At 42.0% G+C, this 12,826-nt stretch overlaps 1 long non-coding RNA gene across 1 annotated transcript; it reads left to right on the top strand.

Moving 5' to 3' along the window:
- Positions 1-2,179: 2,179 nt before the first annotated feature.
- Positions 2,180-3,382, top strand: LOC124380109. The gene is made up of 3 exons (XR_006924605.1): positions 2,180-2,396; positions 2,877-3,016; positions 3,143-3,382. It is a non-coding gene; the product is annotated as an uncharacterized LOC124380109 (long non-coding RNA).
- Positions 3,383-12,826: the final 9,444 nt, after the last annotated feature.

The following is a 12,826-nucleotide window of genomic DNA, read 5'->3' as shown; positions in this document are numbered from 1 at the left end:
CAGACTCAAAAGGGAAACCCATCCTCATTTGGGTGACATCAAGAGTGTGAATATAAATTTTTTAACAATACAGAACACTGGAGAGTGAGAACTAACATGAGCATTGTAGTGTAGATTATAAGTAAATGTTCTTTCTACAGTCTTAAACAGTCATTATGGTTATAAAACTAGGATGCAGGACATCCACCTAGTAATGCAAAGTCAAGGAAAAGGCATATGAGGAGCTGTATGAGAAGATGGACACTAAGGAAGGAGAAAAGGATTCATACCGATTGACCAGGCAGAGGGACCAAGCTGGAAGGATGTGCTATAAGTTAGATCAATAAAGGATGGAGATTGAAATGTGTTGACTAGTGAGGAGAGTGCGTTGAGAAGATGGAGGAGTATTTCGAGCAGCTGATGAATGAGGAAAATGAGAGACAGAGAAGTTTGGATGGTGTGGAGATTTTGAAGCAGGAAGTGGATAATGATGACATACCGATAGAAGCATGGAGATGTTGGGAGAGATGGCAGTGGAGTTTTTAACAAGATTATTTAACAGGATTTTGGATATATATATATATATATATATATATATATATATATATATATATATATATATATATATATATATAGCCTCTTAATTCTAATGAACGGAATAAGGGTGTGATTTATTTTTCACAGATGGCATAGATATTTTATTTATTACAGCTTTATTACTGTAAAATCAATAATGGCATTGTATAAAATGCCATGTGTTATTATTAACCTAAAACTGTATTTACCTAATTTTAAGACTTGATAAGGACCAGGTAAATTTTATTATGTCCTGATAAATATAACTATAGAAGAGGTTGTACTTTAATTGGAACAAAATGTCTTTGACACATTATTCACAACACACAGAATTGCACCTGATCAAACACGTCAAGTTATTTTACATTTAGGGCTGTCAAAGTGAATTCATTAATAGCATGTTAACACATACATTTTAACAGCACACATTTTATTAACATGCAGTTAATGCAACCGCATTTCTGTTTGACCATAAATAATAATATTAAAATAATATTATTTATAAATTATTAAATAAATAAATATGAATGAAGCTAAATTAAAACCTTGAACGCAACACACATTTATTCACAATGTCCTTTCTTCACAGAATTAATTTTTTTTAATCACTAAGCATTTCTTTTACTGATGCGCCAAGTCACAAATCAAGCACCAAAATCCGCATGATGCACACATCCGACAATTGAAACCATCTCTGTGAAAACATTGCTAAAGTTATTTTTGGTGTCCTGATGATTTCGTAATTTAAAACACCATAATTACTTTAAAACATTATCAAGTATATTTTATCTTCATGCTCTATGTTGAGTCAGGTTTCACGAATAATTAACATACATTTGCCTAAAGTGTCAGGGAACAGCCTGCCTCGCTGTCCCGCGGCTCTGCACACACACGTAGCCTGTCCCCATCACACCGGCACCTGTGGCTCATTAACCAGCAGCCCTACTTAAACTCCTCGCCTTCACTCACTCACCGTCAGTTCTACTTACTTACTTACGTGGGAGAACACATATGACTGCACTAGTTACGTTCTCCTTTTCAGTGGATACCACCGCGATCTCATTTCCTCCCGAGACCGCTCAGATCTTCCTTCACGAAGACATCTTTTTTCTTTCCAGTCCATGTTTTGGTTTGCTTTACATTTGTTTCTGTTTCCTCATTAAAAGAACCAGCTTTCTCACAGCTCACTCCGTGACTGTGACATAAAGCATCCATATTTGCCCATGCAAACTTGAAAAGTATTATTTTTGGTACATTTAAAACAGATAAAAATGTGTAATTAATCGTGATTAATCACAAATTAAATCATGACAATCATATATATATACATATTTACTATTTACATTTTTTTTAATATTTATATATTGTGATCATGTACTTTATGTGATATTCTGTGTATAGGTCTATTTGTTGTAGTTAGTTTTGTCTTATCTTGTGTTCATTTATGTTGTAAATTGTAGCAACTTGGTCCTGGAGGAATGTTGTTTTGTTTCAATGTGTGGTAGTGGGAACAGTCACATGTTGGGGCGGAGCAATTGGAATGATGGCCAGGTTTCGCTTATCAAATTAGTGAGTTTATAAAAGGAGCAGTCGGTGTCTGGTGGGAATGTGTTTTCATAAACACTGAAGACTTTACCATATATCTGGGGCAGCTGGGAGAGGTTCGTGTGGCAAGGACTAAGTTGTCATGCCTGCTTGGTACCCTGATAGGGTGGATTGGGTTTTAAGGGTGGTTTGGTTTCTTCTTTTAGTGTGGATTAAGGAATCCAGACATTATCAAGTTAAAATCATCCCACTTCCTCGTCTAGAGTTTCATGGCACATCGTGACCTGTTTGAACCGGTAAGTTGGTTAACTGTCGGGTATTAATAGCTGATGTCAAAAGATGGTAATTTTGTGCTAATTTCTCTGTAATTTTGAAGTGAGGAACTGAGAGCCATTGTAGTGGGCTGTCTTACCCAGGTGTCTTACCAGGGTGTCTTCGTACCGGGCTGCTGTCTTACCAGGGTGTCTTCGTACTGGGCTGTTTTACCGGGCTGTCTTCTTGCTGGGCTGCCTTTTTGGTTGCTTTGCTGTTTTGCTGGGCTGTCTAGCTGTTTGGTTGTTTCGCTGCCTGGCTGTCTTGTTGTCTGCGGGTCGCTAAAGCACGGACGGAGTGACCTATTGCATCGGCGTGCATGTTATCTACATGCCGAGCATCAGCGTGGGACACATGTCCTGGCCATACCGTGCTATAGCTAACGGCTAACTGGATTAGCCAAGGAGCTAAATGCTAGCGTGTTTGCAGACTGTGTGGTTTATTTATATACATGTATGTGTTAGTGTGTCTGTTTCAGTGCTCCACACTGTGACGGTCCGCTGAGAGGTAGCCTGAGAAACTGCTGCTATACATATCTGTTTGTCTGAGGAGTCTGAAGACCTGGATGCCACCCAACATCTAGCGAAACATCTTATTTTATGAGGTGTATTTAATGGAATTAACTGTTTTTATTATTCCTGTTGTACTTTCTTTTGGGTGTGTGTGTGTGTGTGTGTGTGTGTGTGTGGGTAAATTGATTTGACCATACTGTGGTTTGCTTCTTCTCCAGGTGTCTGGGAGACCAGTTCTAATGTGAGGTACAAGTTCCTCTTTGCTTGGTGGTGGTTTCCTTCGGTGTGCAGTGGTCGACAGGTGGGGTTGTGGTGTCGTATGAGTGCATGTGTGTTTGCTGTGGATAGGAAATCATTAGAGTAAGGTCCCGAGCCATGGAGTCCAAGCATTCTTGTGTGGTATATGATGTATGGTTTGATGTAATTTTAATAGTTCTTAATAAACTGTGTGTATTATACCTCTGTCTCGTGTCCTGACTGTAGACAAATCTGGGTGCATTGTTCACGTCTTTTTATAAAGGGTTATTCCCAGTAACTGAGCCCCTGGGCTGGCCTAGTCGGTTTCTACTAATAACATTCTTAAATCTAGTTCATACATTTTATTGTTAAAGTCTTCTGTCCTAAATTTCTCGATTTTCGGGAACAAATTGGATGCGCCGGTGCCACAAATGTATTCTGTACTGTATATTGAAATTACAAATAAGCGGCTTTAAGATGAGCTGACATTTTCTTGAGTACAACTAATTGAAGCGACAGGATACTAAATGAAGGTAATGAAATGGTAACTTGTGTGCAAGATGTGTTTGTGTAATCTGATTAGCTATTCTGTATAGATATTGTGCTCATAGTGTGATGGATAATCTGAGATCTGAATTCTCAAAAATGAAATTTGAAAGCTCATGACCTTTAACCTTGGCCATTTAATAAAAATTTCCACAAACATCTTTACTGTTATCCATGAACTACTGTGTATAAATAAAACTTTTTTTTTTTTTTTTTTTTAAGTAAAAGTGCTCATTAAACAGCAACTTAATTACTTCTGTCTTACTTCCTGCTTTAGAAGTAAAAATCCAAGTAATAAAACACTGTTAATGTTAAAATCCATGTCTATTTTGTAGAAAACCAACTTAACTGCAGAATAATCCAGATGTAACAGGTAATTTTCTGTGAAACCAGATGAGATGTTAGACGTCTGGTTTAAAAATTCCCATATGATTCCATTACATCCACATAAACAAGGATAAAGAATGAATCGCAACTACGAGAATGAAATAATAACAGGACAAAATTAAGATTTCGCCCTTGATTCTGGATCTGAAATGCTCGTCCTCTGTGCTCGTGTATCTTCATTTCAGTAAATGGGTGTAAATTACATCCTGCGGTAAACAATGCTGATAAATTGGAGGCGTCTTCTAAACAGCTGCAGCTGTAATGCAGCACAATTGCTCATACATCCTTCGGTTTAGACACAGACAATTTAATATACATGGAGAAAATAGCAACTATATATATATATATATATATATATATATATATATATATATATATATATATATATATATATATATATATATACATAATTATACATATAATTCATGCCTATAAGATTGTACAACAGGAGAAGCATAAGCAATGAGACACAAAGTGAAATTAGTGATTTATAACAGCATGACGTCATTCTGTTGTAGGTCATTCTCAGGCTGAACGTTTTTTCATGGCTGTGTTCTTATTCGCGGGGCTGATTGTTTAAGAATTAAGGAAAAATGTCAATGTTAATGAGATGCAAACATTAATACTGCTGCCAACATGCACCCTATGTAGGGAATCAGACGAGAAATGAAATACAGCCCACAGGGATATTTAAGAAAATAAATATAGACAAAAATGTAATAAAAAAAACATATACACTCAGACACATACACTCATATTAAGTGCTGTGTCATCAAGTTATATTTACATATTAAAAATTTATACTGTGTGATGTCGCCACAGTGGAAAAACCGCCTCCAAACTACTCTGTTCTCTACATCTGCCTCTTTCAAACCAACTACCTGCATGTCTTCCCTCACCACATCCAAAAACCTCCTCCTTGGCCTTCCTCTCTTCCTCCTTCCTGGCAGCTCCATCTTCAGCATTTTACTACCAATATACCCCATGTCCCTTATATGCACATGTCCAAACCATCTCAATCGGGCCTCCCTGTTTGTTTCCAAAATGTACTACATGTCTCTAATAAAATCTCTCCCTACTTTTCCAGGCTCTTCTCAACCTGCTCCCTACTCTCACCACAAATTACAATATCATCCACCAGTAAACCAGTCTGTTGTTCTTCTGCACACTTCACTGCTGTCACACTGTCCTCATACATGTCCTGCACCACCTTCACATACTTTTCTGCCACACCAGACTTCATCTTACAATACCACATCTCCTCCTAGATCCACAAACACACATTGCAACTCCTTCTGACCTTCTCTGTACTTCTCTGTCAACATGCTCAAATCAAATATTGCACCCGTACTGCTCTTCCTCGGCTTAAATCCATACTTTTGCTCACAGAAAACCATAACCCGTATCTATATGCCCTAATCCCTAAATCTAAAACCTAACCCCTAATTTAAAGCCCTACTCCCCATGTTTATGCTCTCATTTCTAACTCTAAACATTAACCCCTAACTCTGAACCCTAACCTCTAACTTCAGACCCTAAGCCTGAACTTTAACCCCTAACCTTATCTCCTAACCCTAAACTCTAAAACCTAACCCCTAAATCTAAGACCTAACCCATCTCTAAACCCTAACCCTTAGCACTAAACCTTAACCAATATCTATATGCCCTAATCCCTAAATTTAAACCCTAAACCCTAACTCTTAGTCATACCCCCTATGCCAATGCTCTCATTCCTAACTCTAAACCCTAATCTTTATCTTTAGACCATAACCTTAACTTCTAACTTTGAACTCTAAACCCTAACACCTAAATCAAATTCCTAACCTGTAACACTAAACTCTAACCTTGAAACTCTAAAACTCTAATTCTGAGACCTAACCTGTATCTCTATCTTCTAATTCCTATTTCTAAACCTTAATCCCTTACTTTAAGCACAAACTCTAACTCTAAACCCTAAAACATAATCCCTAAAACTAAACCCTAATCCCTAAATCTAAACCCTAACCCTGAACTCTAAATGGTAACCTCTAATTCTAAACCCCCTAACCACTATCTCTATGTCCTAACCCCTAACTCTAAACCCTAACCTTTATCTCCATGCCCTAACTGCTAAGTGTAAACTCTAAGCCCTAGCCCCTAAACTCTATCCCCTAACACTAACACTAACCCTGAACTCTAAGCCCAACAACAACAACAACAAAAAAACTAAGTCTAATTCACAATCCCAAACCTGTGCTTTAGATCCTAATGTTAGTGTGTTTTTAACCACAGTTATTACATGAAGGCAGCATTAAGGTGGAAGTGAATTATTTATACCACATTGATTCGGAAATGAAAAGCTTTGACAGCGCTTCACTTCTGCAGCTGAGTAAACGGGTTAAACAAGGAGCTCGCTGATGTCGGATTGGAAAAACAGTCTGAAAATAGCATAAAGAAATAAAAGATTCACCTCCAGAGAGACATCACCCCTTTCACACCTCGGCTCTATTACACTAAACCTGCTTTATTTCTCTGATCTTAAAGCAGTTCAATCGTTACGGTTTTATTTTTTCCAACTTCACCTCATCTTCTAAAGAAAACCCGCAGGTTTATTTTCCAGCCTCCGCACATCGATCCTCAGCGTTTCTCTCAGAATCTACACGAACACAGAAAGATCCTCACATGCTTCTCACCATGGATATTCACAGGAAAGCAAAGGGATGGATGTTATATAACCACATTTATACACAGCCATTTTGCTTAAAATACAGGAATCTCTAAACCCTAACCCCTAACTCTAAACCATAGCCCAAACACTGAACTTAAAACATTCATCTCTAACACTAGACCTTAACCCTGAACTCTAAACCCCAACCCCCAGCCTTAACCCCAAACCAGAACGCTAAGTGTTAAAACCTAAACTCTAACTCTAAACTCTAACCCCTAACTCTAAGCCCTAAACGCAATATTTTAACCCCAACCCCCAACCCTGAACTCTAAGCCCTAAACCCTATCTCTAAACTCTAACCCCTAAACGCAATCTTTTAACCCCATCCCCCAACCCTGAACTCTAAACCCTAAATCTTATCTCTAAACTCCAACCCCTAACTCTAAGCCCTAATCCCAAACTTCTAACCCCAACCCCCAACTCTGAACTCTAAGCTCTAAACCTAAACTTCAACCCTAACATCGGTTGGGTGGTATGTGTTTGAATATGACCAACACTCACAAACCCCCACCACCCCACAAAACCCTAACCCTAACCCCCCACCACCACATGCCAAAGGATATAAGTAAAAGTCTTTAATACGAGCAAGGAACAAAAAAAATTCAAGGAACAGGCTTGAACAGGTCTGAGGCAAGAGACATTGAAGGTAGGATGGATCCAAAAGACCTTGGGTAGTTTAAGGCATACAGCAATCGGTTAATGAACTTAGAGATGGGGAAGGGTCCCAGAAATCGAGCGTAGTATTCAAGAATTTGGCCCGAAATGGCACCCTGGGCCGGATTTAATTATACTGCAGGAAGATGGCTGATGCGCAGGTAGTGAGAGAGTGCCGCACCTGAAACAGCTGTTTTTAGCTGTTTCTCATAATAAGAGAGGTTATTTCTATGTAAATACAGTTTAACATCTGTAAAAAGTAAATCTTCATATTGTTAAAAGACCCAGTTTATTGCATATCAACAAAAAGAACATGTACATGCCTTTCAAAAAAATTTCCAAACTTTTCACAGGTGTTGTCACTTGAGACAATGTTCATTGTTAAAAACACTATACAATTACAAATGAATTGAATTGAACCTATCTACAAAAGCAAAGGTAGAAAATAAAAGCTAAAAGTTAAACTCAAAAGAGTTATTTGCTTGAGTGTTGTTAGAGTTGGTAGAGTTACCATCAATCATGCTGATTAGAGTATTAGGCCACTTTTCCGTTTTCTGTTTCTGTTCTTTAGATAACTTTAAGTTTAACTTGTACTTTTTCTCTGTTTAACCTTGTGCACTGTAAATGGACGTGGGCGACTCTGCAGTGTGTGGAGTTTCTCTTCCTCACTCCAAACCTGATGCTATTAACACTCACGGCCTCAAACTGTGCTGAACTCAGGAAAGGTCACTTTGAGGAGATGTTAATGTCTCACCACATGGTCCACACACACACACACACACACACACACACACACACACACACACACACACAGACACAGAAATCATCAGACTTTACATGATGATGCAGGCTTTGTAAATATAAACAAACTATAAATATATTCTTCTTTTTCTTCTTTTGGCTGCTCCCATTAGGGGTCTCCACTGTGGATCATCTGTCGCAGTACTACTCTGTCCTCTACATTTGCCTCTTTCAAACAGACTACCTTCATGTCTTCCCTTATCACATCCATAAACCTCCTGTTTGGCCTTCCTCTTTTCCTCCTTCCTGGTGGCTCTATCCAACCTGCTTCTTACTCTCACCACAAATTACAATATCATCCACAAACAGCATAGTCCATTGAGATTCCTGTCTGACTTTGTCCGTCAACCTGTCTGTGGGAGAGCGTATAAATGCGGGAAGAAGGAACGCCACAACAGGTCAGGTGTAACGGCTTCACAGCCACTTTTATTTTAGATTTTCGTGTCTGTTTGTTTTGGTGTCTCAGGCAGTACGTCTTCTGGCTCACGCGCGTACACACACCACCCGTCTCACACACACTCTCTCCCCCTTAAATGCACCCCCCGATCACTGGAAAATAGAGAACACTTTTTAGGTCACATTAGCTTCAGGTGAGGCAATCCCCTGCTTACCTGCTCCCGGCCCAGCCCTCCATTCACAAACCGACGCTAGGCCACGCCCTCGCTGCCACACTGTCCATCACCACTGCAAACAGGAAAGGGCTCAGAGCTGATCGTTGATGCAATCCAACCTCCACCTCTTCTCTCAGCCTGGTTTCCACTACTCTTTCCCATAACTTCCTGGTGTGCCTTATAAAATGTATTCCCCTGTAGTTACTGCGGGTCTGCACATCTCCTTTATTCCTTAAATCCAACTCCTTCTCCATTATTCAGGCATCCTCTAACCTTCCAGAATCTTGTTAAACGGTCTGGTTAAGAACGCCACTGCCATCTTTCCCAAACATCTCCACGCTTCTACTGGTATGTCATCTGGTCCAACTGACTTTCTACGCTTCATCCTCTTAATAGCTGCTCTCACTTCCTTCTTACTAATCTGATCCACTTCCTGCTTTACCATCTCCACATCATCCAACCTTCTCTCTCCTTTATTTTTCTCATTCATCAGCTGCTCAAAATACTCCCTCCACCTTCTTAACACACTTTCCTCACTAGTTAACACATTTCCATCTGCATCTTTTATAGCTCTAATTTACTGCACATCCTCCCAGCTCCTCATATGCCCTTTCCTTGTTCTTTGCTGCCATGTCTCTTTGTACTCCTCCCTACTTTTCTCGTCTCTCTGCCGAACCAAATCCTCTTTCTCCTTATGATTTCCTGCACTTTTTCATTCCACCACCATGTCTCTTTGTCTATCTTTATCTTTCCAGATGTCACACCAATTACCTTCCTTGCTGTCTCCCCTATCACTTCTGCAGTCGTTCCCCAATCATCTAGCACCTATTCACCACCACCGAGACCCTGTCTGACCTCTTGCCTGAACCTTAAACTACAGTCTTCCTCCTTCAGTTTCCACCTTCTTATTCTTCTTTCAGTTCTCACTCTCCTCCTCTTCTTCTGCACCTTTAAAGCCATCCCACAGACCACCATCCGATGCTGTCTAGCTACACTATCCCCCGCCAACACCTTACAGTCTCCAATCTCCTTCAGGTTGCATCTCCTGCAAATAAAAAATTGTTCACCTTTGTGCACCTTCCTCCACTCTTATACGTCACCCAATGATCCTGCTTCTTCTTAAAATAAATATTTACCACTGCCATTTCCAACATTTTAGCTAAATCTACTACCATCTGCCCTTCCACATTCCTCTCTATAAGGCCAGAAAAACTTGAATGTTGCTTAGTCTGTAAATTGGCTGCCAACCTCTGAGCCGTAGCCACCCGTTCCTGCATTGACTGCTTGCTAGCGTAGTTGGCATGCTTCGTAGCAAAGTGACGGCTGATATTGTACTCTTTGAAAACCGCGACAGTTTCTTGGCATATTTGGTATAGAGCCTTTGATCGGACTTCAGTAAAAAAATATTTTTTGTCCACTCCGTATTAAACACTCGGCGCTAACTATCCACTTTTCTTTTCTTTGATAAGCTTATTTTTGAAGAAGGGCTCATAAAAGAAGAAGCGAGTCATACACGCGAACAAGGTTAATGTAGCTGAAGTGCATCTTTTGGGGAAACGTGGGCATTACAGGGGAAAGGTAAATTGAACAAAGTTTACCTGTACCTATTTGAATATAATTTGGCCCCCACGGGCCGTGTGTGGCCCGCAGGCCGTAGTTTGCCCATGTCTGAAGCTCTCTTAACCCCCACTACACTCTTATTGTAATATTCCCTCACGATCACCCCTACACCATTTCTCTTTCCATCCACACTTTGATAGGACAGTTTAAATATCCTCCAATGTTACTGGCCTTACTCCCTTTCCACTTGGTCTCCTAAACACACAACATGTCTACCTTTCTCCACTCCTATATATCAGCTTCCTCTCTCCCTTTACCATTCATAGTACCAACGTTTTTAAGTGCCCACCCTAACCTCCACTCTCCTACACTTCTCCTTCCCCTGCTGTCTCTGTAGACGTCTTTGTGGCGTTGTTGGTAACCCGTTCCTTGACCGAGCCGGTATAAAATTCTGATTTGTGATCTGCATATTTGATTTGGCACATGTTTTACACTGAATGCCCTTCCTAATGCAACCCTCCACATTTATCTGGGTTTGCAACTGATGCACAGTGCACTGGCTTGTGCAACCATAATGGTTGGGTTAAACAATAAATATATTACATGATAATAATAATAATAATAATAATAATAATAACAGTCAGTAATACATGTTTGTATATGAAAAATATACAAACTGAATGCCTGAATGCCGCGGCTTCCTACTCCAGGTAGAGCTATTCATCGCCATGCAGCCGCACCGCTTCGTCTCCGACCGCGCGAAGATCGCCTTTCTGATCTCGCTGCTATCCGGAAGAGCTCTCGCGTGGGCCCGCGCTATGGAGCGCGAATAGCGTAGCTCGCCTCCTTCGCCGCTCACCGCGCACGTAACGGAGGTTTTCTGCACGGAACCGAGCGCTAAACAACGCGGATGAACTCCTGCATCTCCACCAAGGAGCAGACGGCGTGGCGGAATACAGCCTTTGTTTCCGCACTCTAGCGGCCTCCAGTGGTTGGAATGAGAATGCACTGTTAAGCGTATATCGGCAAGGTTTGAATCCGGCGATTCGAATGGCAATGGCCACCCATGTTGATGCGGTGGGACTAGAGACCTTCATCCAACGTTCCATATTGGTCTCACAACATCTATCCGCCTGTTCCATGCCGGATTCCACGCCTCCCACTGCATCGGCTGCTGCATCAGGGACTACCCCCGAACCCATGCAGTTGGGGTTTCAGCGTCTGTCTAGGAGAGAGAGAGACGCCAACCACCGGGCCTGTCCGTACTGCGGTAATCCAGGTCACTCCCTTCCACAGTGCACCGTTCGACCCCAACGCGCTGAGGTGAGCAATATCGCCTTTCCCTCGGAGATTTCTCAGTTAACCACGCTTTCTGTAACCCTTCTCGGCCCTAACACCTGCCTTTCCACCTCCGCTCTAGTCGACTCAGGTTCTGCCGGGAACTTCATCTCCCAGGCATGCCTAGACCAGCTCCAGCTACGCCGGGAGCGGAGACACCATGATCTGGCCGTCCAGACTATCCAAGGACACCCGCTTGGACAAGGCTGGATCAAGTACTGCGCTCCCGTCATCACCCTCCAGATCGGCCTGTTCCATCAAGAACGCATACAGTTCCTGGTCCTGGAAAACTCTACAGTGGACATCATCCTGGGGCGTCCATGGCTGATTAAACACTCACCGCGGTGTTCCTGGGGCCCTTGTGACGTCCTCGAATGGAGTCCCTGGTGCCACAGACACTGTCTCCATGGGCTTCCCACTCCACTCAACAGAAGGGTGACCATGGCCGCCACACGAGTCGAAAACTCCCCTACACCCTCTCAGACGGAGATTCCGCCTGAGTACTACGAGTTCGAGGATGTGTTCAACGAACAAGCCGCAACCCGACTACCTCCTCACCGACCCTGGGATTGTGCCATCGATCTGGCTGCTGGGGCTAAACTCCCGAAGGGCCGGATCTATCCCCTGTCCGTTCCTGAACGCACATCCATGGAACAATACATCCAGCAGGCCCTCGATCAGGGCTTTATCACCCCATCCTCCTCTCCCGCTGCCTCAAGCTTCTTCTTTGTAGCCAAGAAGGATGGGGGCCTCCGGCCTTGTATCGACTATCGGGGCCTCAATGCCCTCATCACTCCACTCCCTTATCCGCTCCCGCTTGTCCCTGCCGCATTAGAGGACCTCCGTGAGGCATGCTACTTCACCAAGCTAGACCTCAGGAGTGCCTACAACCTTGTGCGGATTCGTAAGGGAGATGAGTGGAAGACCGCCTTCATCACTCCCGCTGGTCACTACGAGTACCGGGTCATGCCGTACGGCCTTTCCATCTCGCCGGCTGTGTTCCAGGGCTTCATGAATGAGGTGTTCAGACCGCTCCTACACCGATCCGTAATCGTCTACAT

The sequence above is a fragment of the Silurus meridionalis genome, chromosome 26 (genome assembly GCF_014805685.1).
Source record: "Silurus meridionalis isolate SWU-2019-XX chromosome 26, ASM1480568v1, whole genome shotgun sequence".
NCBI classification, from domain to species: domain Eukaryota; kingdom Metazoa; phylum Chordata; class Actinopteri; order Siluriformes; family Siluridae; genus Silurus; species Silurus meridionalis.
Note: the sequence above shows the minus strand (reverse complement) of the source record. Positions and strands in the feature narration are given on the sequence as shown.